Genomic DNA, 14,087 nt, shown 5'->3' with positions numbered 1-14,087 from the left:
CTACTACTACTATTAGTAGTAGTATACCTAGTTAAGAGCTCTCTTTGGGCTCTGTATTACAGTACTCCATATTCCTAATGGATGATGACAGACAGCAGAGTGGGGTTGCCTGGGGAACTTTGGGCACAAAACAAGGGGACAGCATGAGCAATTGCAGAATCTTATCACACACAACAGGGGCACTTGGATCACACTTTACAATATTTCATAAAACAACAAAAAAGTTAAAAGTTGCAACTAGAAACAGTTCAAATTACTAAACGTTATCTCATATTATTAACCCAAGAGCAGGATGTATGCGTGATGCACAAACGACGACTGACTTGGAAAATTAGATGTGTTGCTTCCAACTTAAAAAATAATTGTCTCTTTTGGGGCTATCTTGACCATCTCTAGTAATAAGGGATAGAGGTTGGGTTTAGAAATAGGCTAGAAGCCAGTACTGTAGCTATGCTCAACCTATTCTCCCGATGTTTTTGCCTGTGACTGCCATCAGTCTCGGCTAATGTGGCCGGTGGTAAGGTATCATGGAAGTGGAAATTAAAAGATCTGGAGGGTAAAGGATGACCCAAACAATTACCATACAGTCAGCCTCACGTCAATACCAGGCAAGATTCTGGAAAAGGTCATTAAGGAAGTGGTCTGTAAACACTTAAAAGGAATGTGGTCATCGCTAATAGTCAACATGGATTCATCAAAGACAAGTCATACCAGATTAATACAACCTTCACAAACCCTTTACATCTGCTGAATTGGACATGGCTCTCAATAAATGTAAGAATGGCAAAGCAGCTGGCCTGGATGATCTACGGATGGAACAAATCAAGAACTTTGGTCCAAAAATAAGGCGCTGGCTGCTGGAGCTGATGAACAACTGCACTGCATCCTGTCAGATCCCCAAAATCTGGAGGAAGAGTCATCGCCATCTTGAAGCCAGGCAAAGACCGTAATGATCCAAAAAGCTACAGACCAATCTCCCTGTTGTGCCACCTCTACAAAGTTCTGGAGAGACTTATTTTGCATAGAATTATGGAAAAAATAGACCCCTGTCTGATTCCACAGCAAGCTGGCTTCAGGAAAGGCAAAAGCTGCACATCGCAAGTGCTGAACCTGACTCAGCACATAGAAGATGGCTTTGAAAGGCAGCAGATCACAGGAGCTGTCTTCATAGACCTGTCAGCGGCTTATGATTCTGTGAACCACCGCCTCCTCCTGAAAAAAATGTATAATATCACAAAGGACTGCCACCCCACCTGCCTCATAGGAAACCTGCTACAAAACAGGAGCTTTTTTGTTGAGTTCCAGGGCCAGAGAAGCAGATGGCGGAAACAGAAGAACGGCCTGCCTCAGGGGAGCGTGCTCGCTCCATCCATGTTCAACATTTACACAAATGACCAGCCACTGCCAGAAGGGACAGAGAGTTTCATCTATGCTGATGATCGTGCCATTACTGCTCAAGCAGGGAGCTTTGAGATGGTTGAACAGAAGCGCTCCAAAGCTCTAGGTGCTCTTACTGCCTATTACAGGGAAAACCAGCTGATCCCCAACCCATCTAAAACACAGACATGTGCCTTTCACCTTAAGAACAAACAAGCATCCCGAGCTCTGAGGATAACCTGGGAAGGAATCCCACTGGAGCATTGCAGCGCACCAAAATACCTGGGAGTCACTCTGGACCGTGCTCTGACCTACAAGAAGCACTGCCTGAACATCAAGCAAAAAGTGGGTGCTAGAAACAATATCATACGAAAGCTGACTGGCACAACCTGGGGATCACAACCAGACACAGTGAAGACATCTGCCCTTGTGCTATGCTACTCTGCTGCTGAGTACGCATGCCCAGTGTGGAACACATCTCACCACACTAAAACAGTGGATGTGGCTCTTAATGAGACATGCCGCATTATCACGGGGTGTCTGCGCCCTACACCACTGGAGAAATTACACTGCTTAGCCGGTATTGCACCACCTGACATCCGCCAGGAAGTAACAGCCAATAGTGAAAGGACCAAGGCAGTGACATCTCCAGCTCATCCCTTGTTTGGGTATCAGCCAGTACGTCAACGACTTAAATCAAGAAATAGTTTTCTAAGATCTACAGAGACACCCGCTGGAACACCTCAGCAAGCAAGAGTCCAAAAGTGGCAGGCTCAAACCCAGCACCTCAATCCGTGGGTGATACCAGATGAGAGACTCCCTCCTGGGCACACAGAAGACTGGGCGACTTGGAAGGCGCTGAATAGACTGCGCTCTGGCACCACGAGATGCTGAGCCAATCTTAAGAAATGGGGCTACAAAGTTGAATCCACGACATGCGAGTGTGGAGAAGAGCAAACCACTGACCACCTGCTGCAATGCAACCTGAGCCCCGCCACATGCACAATGGAGGACCTTCTTGCGGCAACACCAGAGGCACTCCAAGTGGCCAGATACTGGTCAAAGGACATTTAATCAACTACCAAGTTTGCAAAATTTGTGTTTTTTTATCTGTTTTGTTTGTTTTGTTCTGTTAGAAATGTAATACAATGGTATGGTTGCTGATGACACGACAAATAATAAATAAATAATTAAATAACCAGACTAATCTGATTTCTTTTTTTGATAGAGTTACAAGCTGGGTAGATGAAGGGAATGCTGTGGATGGAGCATATCTGCATTTCAGGAAGGCCTTCCTTGGACAAGGTCCCTCATGACCTGGAAACAGAAACTAGTCAAATGTGGGCTAGGCAAAACTATGGTTTGGTGGATCTGTAATTGGTTAAGCAAATGAACCCAAAGGGTGATTCTCCCCAAAAGCTTCCTCTTCATCCTGGAAAGAAGTGACGATTTGAGTGCCATAAACAGGGTTCTGTCCTGGGTCCAGTTCTGTTCAATGTCTTTATTAATTACTTAGATGAAGGGTTAGAAGGCATGATCATCAAGTTTGCAGATGGGACCAAACTGGGAGGGAGAGCCAGTCCTCCAGAAGACAGGAGCAGAATTCAAAACATTCTTCACAGATTAGAGAGATGATTGGCCAAAACTAACAAAATGAAGTTCAACAGGGATGAATGCAAGATACTCCACTTAGGCAGAAAAAAATGAAATACAAAGATACAGAATGGGGGACGATGCCTGGCTCGACAGCAGCACGTGTGAAAAAGATCTTGGAGTCCTTGTGGACAGGAAGGTGTTAGTAATTGTCGGAGTTAAAGTCCAAAACACCCGGAGGGCCAAAGTTTGGCCATGCCTGGTCTAGATCCAGGGAAGTCATGCTACCCTTCTATTCTGCCTTGGTCAGACCACATCTGGAATCACACTGTCCAATTCTGGGCACCACAATTGAAGGGAGATGTTGACAAGCTGGAATGTGTCCAGAGGAGGGTGACTCAAATCATCAAGGCTCTGGAGAACAAGCCCTATGAGGAATGACTTAAAGAGCTAGGCATGTTTAGCTTGCAGAAGAGAAGGCTGAGAGGAGACATGATGAGGGCCATGGATCAAGATGTGAGGGAGAGAAAGTCATAAGACTTAAATTGGCGACTGTTTGACTGTTTGAATGTTTGATACTGTTTATATTGTTTTTATTTAAATTGTATATTTATGCTTTTTGTTGTGGGCACCATGGTGTGTCGGTTGTTAGCTGAGTCCCTCTGCGGAGGTTGAGATAGGACGGGATACAAATGTCCGAAATAATAAATAAATAAATAAATAAATAAATAAATAAATAAATGAGGAGGAGGGAGAAGGCTTGTTTTCTACTGTCCTGGAAACTAGGATGTGGAACAATGGCTTCAAACTACAGGAAGAATATTCCACTTGAACATGAGGAAGACCTTCCAAACTGTGAGCGAAAGAGCTGTTCAGCAGTGGAGCTCCTTTCTGTCCCGGAGTGTGGTGGAGGCTTTTCCTTTGGAGGCTTTTAAGTAGAAGCTGGATGGCCATCTGTTGGGGGGAGGTGTGGCTTTGAATGCAGTTGTCCTGCTTTTTGGCAGGGGTTTGTACTGGATGGCCCAAGAGATCTTTTACAACTCTTATGATTCTGTGATTCTATGGTACCAGGTTGAGGAAGAGTTCCATACATGATAGGGAATACTATGCCCTCCCTGAGGACCTTCAGTCCACATTCCCAACACCTTTTTCGTGTCATGAGTGACTTGAGAAACTGCAGCTCACTTCCGACGTGAGAGAATTGGCCATCTGCAAGGATGTTGCTCAGGGGATGCCCGGATGTTTTGATGTTTTACCATCCTTGTGGGAGGCTTCTCTCATGTCCCCGCATGGGGAGCTGGAGCTGACAGAGGGAACTCATCTGCGCTCTCCCCAGATTGGAACCTCTGACCTGTCGGTCTTCAGTCCTGCCGGCACAAGGGTTTAACCAATTGTGCCACTGGGGGCTCCTAACTCTTATGTAGTATAACAGTGATTACATCCCATATAGACTACTGCAACGCACTCTACGTGGGGTTGCCTTTGAAAACTGTTCAGAAGCTTCAATTGGTCCAACGGACGGCAGCAAGATTACTAACAGGAGCGATGCTCAGGGAGCATACAACTCCTCTGCTGCGCCAGCTCCACTGGCAGCCAGTCTGCTACCGGGCACAAATTCAAAGTGCTGGTTTTAGCCTATAAAGCCCTAAACGGTTCTGGCCCAACTTACCTGTCTGAATGCATCTTCCCTTATGAACCTGCTAAGACTTTAAGATCATCCGGGGAGGCTTTGCTCTCGATCCCGCCTGCGTCACAAACACATTTGGTGGGGATGAGAGACAGGGCCTTCTCAGTGGCGGCCTCTCAGCTATGGAACGCCCTTCCTAGGGACATTAGATAGGCCCCCTCCCTCTTAACATTTCGGAAGAGAGTCAAGACTTGGTTGTTTGAGTAAGCGTTTGAAAATGCAAGGTAAAAGACATAGGAATTGGAATGACTAGACGATGAGATAGGACAATGTTTTTATTAGGAGACAAATTATATATACTTTTAGTATTCTTGTTATGGTTTTATATTATGTGTTAATGTTTTAAAATGTTTTATGGTGTTTTGGGGCATCGAATCGCTGCCACTGTAAACCTCCCTGAGTCACCTAAGAGCTGAGAAGGGTAATATACAAATATAGTAAATAAAGAAATAAATAAGCAGTGGGATCTTATGTTCAGGGGGTGGAGACGGGGCAGGCCTGATTGAGATTTAATTGTTTCCCCAGTTACTACCAGCTGACGATTCATTCATGACCTTTAATGAGGGGGGAGTAGTATTTTCAGCATATGTGAAAATGTTCATGTTAACAAAACTTTATATAAAGTTAAATCCATTTCCAGCCGGTATCAAAAGTGAGTTTACCAATCCAAGCATTAATCTCCTTTGTTAGTTCCACAAAGGGTTACAGATGACATGGTGTGATGGAAGAATGGCAAGTCACTTCCACTTCTTGCAAGGTGCCTCTTGCCAGGGAGGTGTTGGTATGCATCGGCTGGCACAGCATTTGGGAAAGAAGAGCCAGGTGCCTATAGGTTAAAATTAAACAGGAACAATTCAGCTTTTTTTCCCCAGGGTGACATGACATGCTTAAAAAAAATACTTGTTTTGGCCTAGAACTCCCCAAATCAGCTACAAAATATGGCCATACTGGCTAGGGCTTGTAGCATGATTCAATAATTCCCAATGCTTATGCTAAAGCCTTTATATACCCTATATATCTACCTGGAAATCCATTGAGCACAACATGGCCTATTTCGGAGTTGACTTCTTTTTATCGTGTCAGAAGCGATTTGAGAAACCGCAGAGAATTGGCCATCTTCAAGGACGTTGCCCAGGAGATGCCTGGATGTGTTACCATCCTGTGGGAGGCTTCTCTCATGTCCCCGCATGGGAAGCTGGAGCTGACAGACAGAAGCTCACCCCATATTGCGGATTCAAACCGCTAACCTTCAGATCAGCAGTTCAGTCGGCACAAGGGTTTAACCCATTGTGCCATTGCAGCTCCTAGAGTTGACTTTATAAGCTTGCATTGTGTATGACATTTTCAGCCTCAAACTAACCATGGTGTGCTAAGAGGAAATTGTAAGTCTAATGTCACCCAGCAGGTTTCAAGATTACAGGTGAGCTTGTTTGGCAATGTTTTTTTTTTAACCTCCAGCTTCCATCCCTACTACTCAACATAATCAATGGCAAGGAAATATGGGAGTCTGCAGTTCAACAATATCTGGAGAACCGAAAGGATCTATTGCAATATGGAGCATTCAGCATAATCTCTTTCTCCATCTTCTTTTTATATCCTGAAAGGTTAGCTACCATTGTATGGCCACTGACTATCTTCAATCATCCCAAGGTAGGGAAGGCTCTTCTCCCCCATGGTTTTTGCCCTAAACATTGAACGTATGTCTGTAAAATGTGGGGTTACTCCAAACCTTTCAAAACTAAGTCCTTGTTTAGTAACAATTCCAGGTAGAAACTTTGTCGATTTTTAAACACTATTATTTATGTGATTAATAATAATATTTAATAGGTAAAGGTTTTCCCCTGGCATTAGGTCCAGTCGTGTCCGACTCTGGGGGGATGTTGCTCATCTCAATTTCTAAGCCAAAGAGCCTGTGTTATCCATAGACACCTCCAAGGTCATGTGGCCGGCATGACTGCATGGAGCACTGTTATCTTCCTGCCAGAGTGGTACCTGCTGATCTACTCTCATTTGTTTTCGAACTGCTAGGTTGGCAGAAGCTGGGGCTAACAGCAGGAGCCCACGCCGCTCCCTAGATTTGAACCTGTGACCTTTTGGTCAACAAGTTCAGCAGCTCAGCGATTTAACCTACTGTGCCACCGCAGAAGCGAATTCAGAAATAATAATAATAATAAATTATTATTAAATCAATATTTATTTATTTATTTATGTGGGCCCCCTGGCGGTGCAGCAGGTTAAACTGCTGAACTGTTAAACCTAGTGACTAAAAGCTTGGTGGTTCGAATATGGGGAGCAGGTATGACTCGATATAATGTCAGGGGAAAGCTTTACCTTTTATTATTTATATACTTTGTTATACCCTGCCTTTCTCTCCGAGGGTGCTCTACAGCATTTTATTGAATCTTAAATGTTTCATAGGTACATTCTATGAATTTTGGGGGCACTTCCTTTTGTTACATGATGGTACTTCCTTTGCCTTCAACGTTACATTTTAAGTCCCCCAGATTTTAAGCTTACTTTGCAAAACTTTGGCGTATGCCTGGTTGGAAATTCATTTCGGACTGTTGCACAGAAGGTAGCACTTTGTCTGGTGGACAATTTCGTCTTGAGGCTCTTCCAGCTGCTCTTGCTTAATGCTAGAGGTGAAAACTGGACGTCCGAGAGTGCTGCTTCTGAAGTAGAGGAGGAACCCCTACCGGTTGCGACTTTGGGGGATAATTTCTTTAACATCAGGAGATAAAAATTTCTTTTTTCTTCATCCAGTTGCCTGCATCTGCTCAGCTTCTGGTGTTCAAGTTTCCCTAGAGTCTTGGGATGCAAGTGAAAGGCAGGGATGGAAGCAGAGAAAGATTGACAGAAGGCATATTTCTCCCAAAGTTTGTTGGAACACAAACAACTTGGATTGGGTACTCTGTTGGGAAGGCGAAAGGATAATGAAAGGGGTCTGCTTACCACAGCAAGGTCCCTCTGCTCCTTGAGAAACTTATTCCTCACCCTCTGCGGTGCTGTCAGCAGATCTGAAAGGCAGAAGGAATAGAAAGGGTCGTTCTTATATAAGAATGACAGGCAGATCCTTGGATCGCTTCCCACTGCCATTTCGATGACTTTTTCCGCAGTTGGATGTCCCTCTCCTTGCAATATCCCCAGGAATGCAGTGGGAAAACTGGCTGTCTTTGCACCAGATTTGATTTGATGCAGTCTTTTGGCACAGGAGCAAAAGAAATGTTGATGCCGGGGAGGAGGGGAGGAGGATATCCTGTTCTACTGGTTGAATCCAGTTGAATGCTTCCCCACCTGCTATGGCTTTGCTAAACATTGACCAAGGATTTGAGGGAGGTGAGAGGAGTGAACTTTCATCTTCCAGAACAAAGCCCTGATTATTTCCATCTTCTCTTTCCCCCCTCCTTAAGTATGTTGGCCAGAGAAGACATCTCTCTGAACCTTTTTGAATTGCCTGTGTCTATTGGGAGTGATCATTTTAACATTTGAGTATTTCCCCCCATTATTTGGGTAATGTTGTGTGCTTTCAAGTTGTTTCTGGCCTATGGCTATCATGGGGTTTTCTTAGCAAGATCTGTTCAGAGAGGATCTGTTCGATTTCAGCCTGTAACATATGAACAATATGGCCAGTGGCATTAATGGATTTTTTAAAGCGACATGTCAAACCCAAAATGCTTCTGTGGTTTTCTTGTGCTATTATTCCAGGATAACTTCCTAGGGTTAAAACATTTGTTATCACGCCTCCTCCAACCCAGGAGGACTCAGACTTAGATACTTGTTCTTCTATAATCACAGCATCAGAGCAGTCTGATCCCATTTGGCTCCTCTAGATCTCTCTCTCTGGGCCCTTTTGTGGCCAGCCTCAGGCCTATTTATTTATTTATTTACAACATTTATATGCTGCCCTTCTCATGCCGAAGGGGACTCAGAGCGGCTTACAAGATAGATATACATACAATATATTATATTATCAGCATAGTACAATATCGGTATTCTATATCACTACTTTGTACTATACCATTAACTATATATGGTACAATGCAGGCAACTGGATGAAGAAAAAAGAAATTTTTATCTCCTGATGTTAAAGAAATTAGCCCCCAAAGTCGCAACCGGTAGGGGGTCCTCCTCTACTTCAGAAGCAGCACTCTCGGACGTCCAGTTTTCACCTCTAGCATTAAGCAAGAGCAGCTGGAAGAGCCTCAAGACGAAACTGTCCACTAGACAAAGTGCTACCTTCCGTGCAACAGTCCGAAATGAATTTCCAGCCAGGCATACGCCAAAGTTTTGCAAAGTAAGCTTAAAATCTGGGAGATGTAAATGTAATGTTGAAGGCAAAGGAAGTACCATCATGTAACAAAAGGAAGTGCCCCCAAAATTCATAGAATACTGATATTGTTGTATGCTGTGTTTGCACTGTCTGTTTTTGATAAGGCCAACTGGCTAATCAATAAAAATTGTTGTTGTTGTTAACTATATAAATAAAATATAATGTTAGTTTGTGGGATTAATATAACTCAAAAACCACTGGACGAATTGACACCAAATTTGAACACAATACACTTATCAGGCCAATGAGTGACCATCAGTCATAAAACACTGAAAAATACAACAGAAGAGAATAGAAATCCAAAAAATAAAAAATACATTACGATGCTTATGCAAAACTACATATATATATATATATATATATATATATATATATATATATATATATAAGCTGTGCCCTGCCACGCGTTGCTGTGGCCTATAGTAAAACTTATCAAAGTTGAGTTAGATATCTGGACTATTATGAAAGAGAGGTCCCTACCTATTCCTTCCCCCTTTTCCTCCCCCTTTCTCTCCTTTCTTCCTTCTCTCCCTCTTTCTTTCTTTCCTTCTTTCACTACTTGGTTTCATCCTTCTCTCTTTCCTTCATTCCCTCCTTTGCCTTTCTTCCCTCCCTGTTTGCTTCCTTCTTTCACTTTTTATTTCCTTTTATTTCACCACCATCATAACAATAACAATAATGCAATGCATTGCCTCTGGGACCTGACACCTCTCCCATTCCCCCTAAAAGGGTCTCATAGGAACAATAGCATAATAACAATAATAGAAATAACAACCTTTACCCGCCACGTGTTGCTGTGGCCAATCTTCCCTCTTTCTCTCCTTCTTTCCCTCCCTCCCTCCTTCCTTCCTTCCTTCCCATCTTTCCTTCTCCTCTTCTTTCTCTATCTCTTTCCTTCCTTCCCTCTTTTTCTTTCTCTTCTGCTGTCTCTCTTTTCTTTCCTTCCATCTTTCCTTTTCTTTCCTTTTCTTCTTCCTCTAACTTTCCTTCCTTTCCCCTTTTTCTTTACCTCCCTTTCTCTTTCTTCCTTCTTTCCTTCCTTCCTGTCTTTCCTAGATTTTGACAGGGCGGGAAGGGGCGGGGTGGGGTTTGGAGGTGGCCTGAAGTAAAAGGAGGTAAGATTGGGGCGGGGGAGTGATGGAGCGTGGGGTTGCATGTGTGTGTGCGGCGGCGGGGGGAGTGATGGAGCCTGGGGTTGCGTGTGTGTGTGCGGCGGCGGGGGGAGTGGGGTTGCGTGTGTGTGCGGCGGTGGGGGGAGTGATGGAGCGTGGGGTTGCGTGTGTGTGTGCGGCGGCGGGGGGAGTGATGGAGCGTGGGGTTGCGTGTGTGTGTGCGGCAGGGGGTGTGTGTGTGCGGGAAGCGGCGTGGCGGGGCTTGGAGTGGGCATGGTTTCCGCAGAGGGAACGTTGGCCGGAAGGCCATGTGCGCGCGCGATGGAACTTGCGGCTGGGCGCCAATGCGCATGCTCAGTTGTTTTGCCGTTTTGTGAGTGTGTTGTTGTGTTGTTTTTCATTTTGAGTAGATATGTTTGTACCTTGTGGGTTGTGTTATGGGCACGGGGATTTTGGTTAAGTTTCGTTGGGGGATTTTTGAGTTTTGTTCTTTTGCCGTTTTGTGAGTGTGTTGTTGTGTTGTTTTTCATTTTGAGTAGATATGTTTGTACCTTGTGGGTTGTGTTATGGGCACGGGGATTTTGGTTAAGTTTCGTTGGGGTTTTTTTGAGTTTTGTTCTTTTGCCGTTTTGTGAGTGTGTTGCTGTGTTGTTTTTCATTTTGAGTAGATATGTTTGTACCTTGTGGGTTGTGTTATGGGCACGGGGATTTTGGTTAAGTTTCGTTGGGGGATTTTTGAGTTTTGTTGTTTTGCCGTTTTGTGAGTGTGTTGTTGTGTTGTTTTTCATTTTGAGTAGATATGTTTGTACCTTGTGGGTTGTGTTATGGGCACAGGGATTTTGGTTAAGTTTCGTTGGGGGATTTTTGAGTTTTGTTGTTTTGCCGTTGTGTGAGTGTGTTGTTGTGTTGTTTTTCATTTTGAGTAGATATGTTTGTACCTTGTGGGTTGTGTTATGGGCACAGGGATTTTGGTTAAGTTTTGTTGGGGGATTTTTGAGTTTTGTTGTTTTGCCGTTGTGTGAGTGTGTTGTTGTGTTGTTTTTCATTTTGAGTAGATATGTTTGTACCTTGTGGGTTGTGTTATGACCATGGGAATTTTTGTTAAGTTTCATTGGGGGGGTTTTGAGTTTTGTTTCCTCATTGGATGCCCCTAACAAATTTATATATATAGATATATATATATGCAAACACACATATATACACATACACACACACACAAAACATATATACACAGATTGGGCCACAGCAACGCCTAAAAAATTGGCTGAAAAACTAGGCTTATACTCGAGTGAATACAATACATAACGTTACCATGTATTGAACTGCTTTTTCTGTTGATTTGTTGTGAAACATGATGTTTTGGTTCTTAATTTGTAAAACCGTAATGTAATTTGATGTTCCATAGGCTTTTCCTTAATCCCTCCATATTATCCAACATTTTCACTTATCCCACGTTCTGCCGGCCCGTTTATGTTGGCTCAGCGAGACTCTACTATAACTCAATCCAACACACTGATAATCGCCAGGGTGAAAATTGATGACCCATTTGTCAAACTAAAACCATGTTTGGATCTCGAATTTTCTACCCAGAACAGACACTGCCTCCAGGCAGAATACTGTAATTTGCATATATATATATATATAAAATTTATTTATTTACTTTATTTATATACCGCTTTTCTCAGCCCTCAGGCGACTCAAAGCGGTGAACAACATTGATACAAAACATCACGAGACAAGTATAGGGCAATTAAAAACAATTGTAACATAAATCATTAAACATCAGTATAACAATCATTAGCGCCTCAACAGTAAAATCAGAATCCAGTCTCATCATCCATTATTCCGTATTCCTATGTTCGATTACACTGTTTAATCAAATGCATGTTCGAACAGCCAGGTCTTCACTTTCCTCCGAAACGCCAGCAGGGAGGGGGCCGATCTGATATCTGCGTTCCACAGCCGAGGGGCCACCATTGAGAAGGTCCTGTCTCTCGTCCCCGCCAAGCGTGCCTGTGATGCAGGCGGGACAGAGAGCAGGGCCTCCCCAGATGATCTTAGTGTCCTAGTCGGTTCATAGGAGGAGATGCGTTCGGAGAGGTAAGTAGGGCCAGAACCGTTTAGGGCTTTATAGGCTAACGCCAGCACTTTGAATTGTGCCCAATAGCAAACTGGCAGCCAGTGGAGCTGGCACAACAGAGGAGTAGTTTGCTCCCTGAGTACCACTGCTTTTAGCATCCTGGCTGCCGAACGCTGGACCATTTGAAGCTTCCGAGCAGTCTTCAAAGGCAATCCCACGTAGAGAGCATTGCAGTAGTCTATACGGGATATAACCAGAGCGTGGACTACTGTGGCCAAGTCAGACTTCCCAAGGTACGGCACAGCTGGCGCACAAGTTTTAAGTGTGCAAATGCTCCCCTGGTCACCGCTGAAACCTGGGGTTCCAGGCTCAGCAACGAGTCCAAGATCACACCCAAGCGGCGAACCTGAGTCTTCAGGGGGAGTGTAACCCCGTCCAACACAGGCTGTAGCCCTATTCCCTGTTTGGCCTTGCGACTGACCAGGAGTACCTCTGTCTTGTCTGGATTCAATTTCAATTTGTTCGCCCTCATCCAGACCGTTACAGTGGCCAAGCACCGGTTCAGGACCTGGACAGCCTCCTTAGTAGCAGGTGGGAAAGAGTGATAGAGTTGAACGTCATCTGTGTACAGATGACACCGTACCCCGAAACTCCGGATGATCTCCCCCAGCGGCTTCATGTAGATGTTAAACAACATGGGAGACAATACTGATCCCTGTGGAACCCCACAAGACAATGGTTGTGGGGCAGAACAGGTGTCCTCCAGCAACACCTTCTGAGATTGACCCTCTAGGAAGGACTGGAGCCACTGCAAAACAGTGCTTCCAAGGCCCATTCCCGCGAGGTGTCCCAGAAGGATATAGTGGTCGATGGTATTGAAGGCCGCTGAGAGGTCCAGCAGAACTAACAGGGACACACTCCCCCTGTCTAGCTCCCAGCGTAGATCATCCACTAAGGCAACCAAGACTGTTTCAGTTCCATGTTCCGGCCTAAAGCCAGACTGTGCCGAATCCAGATAATCCATGTCTTCCAAGAATACTTGGAGTTGTGAAGCCACAACACATTCCAGGACTTTGCCCAAAAAGGGGAGACTGGAAACTGGCCAATAGTTGACGAATTGGGTGGCGTCCAGTGATGGTTTTTTCAGCAGCGGTTTTATTATAGCTTGTTATTCAGGATACATCTCTGTCCAAGAGGCATTGTTTAAATTTTGACTGGCAGCCACAGTGGAATTGTAAGTGCCATGGAGGTAAAATCGCTCTGTACAGTGAGTATGATTGTATAGTCACATAAAGAATTTTTCTTTCTCTGTATAATCTTTTCATTGTGGAATTTGATGTATCATTTTGTTGCTACCAAGGTGACACTGCTGAGGTGTTTGGATGGCGTTTGGTTATATATTCGTACCTGTCCATTAGGGATGTAGGTTAGTAATTTTTGCATGAAGGAAGCAAACTGTCAGGCTTGAGCAGGTCACAAGCACCCTTCGGGAAGGACTGGAATGTCATGTGGCATCACCATGGTTTCTTCTCAGGTCCATTAATGAGATTCATTTCTGATTATGGTGGGGATTTCTGCTCCTGAACTTAGAGACGGTTAAAAGCTTGTTAAAAGATGAGGCTTAATGTGTTGTCAAAGGCTTTCATGGCCAAAATCACTGGGTTGCTGTGAGTTTTCCAGGCTGTATGGCCATGTTCCAGAAGCATTCTCTCCTGACGTTTAACCCAAACCTATGGCAGGCATCCTCTGTGGTTGTGAGGTCTGTTGGAAGCTAGACAAGGGAGGTTTATATATCTGTGGAATGTCCAGGGTAGGAGAAAGAACTCTTGTCTGTTGGAGGCAAGTGGGGATGTTGCAATTGACCAGCTTGATTAGCATTGAGTAGCAGTGCAGCTTCAAAGCCTAGCT

At 44.3% G+C, this 14,087-nt stretch overlaps 1 long non-coding RNA gene across 1 annotated transcript; it reads right to left on the bottom strand.

The window, feature by feature from the left end:
* Positions 1–4,821: 4,821 nt before the first annotated feature.
* Positions 4,822–8,387, bottom strand: LOC137094934 (uncharacterized). The gene is made up of 3 exons (XR_010908743.1): positions 7,610–8,387; positions 7,175–7,465; positions 4,822–5,483 (listed from the first exon to the last, which is right to left on the bottom strand). It is a non-coding gene; the product is annotated as an uncharacterized lncRNA (long non-coding RNA).
* Between the last annotated feature and the right edge of the window lie 5,700 nt (positions 8,388–14,087).

This window comes from Anolis sagrei, chromosome X, assembly GCF_037176765.1.
Source record: "Anolis sagrei isolate rAnoSag1 chromosome X, rAnoSag1.mat, whole genome shotgun sequence".
Classification (NCBI taxonomy): Eukaryota; Metazoa; Chordata; class Lepidosauria; order Squamata; family Dactyloidae; genus Anolis; species Anolis sagrei.
This window is presented reverse-complemented; position numbering and strand designations above follow the sequence as displayed.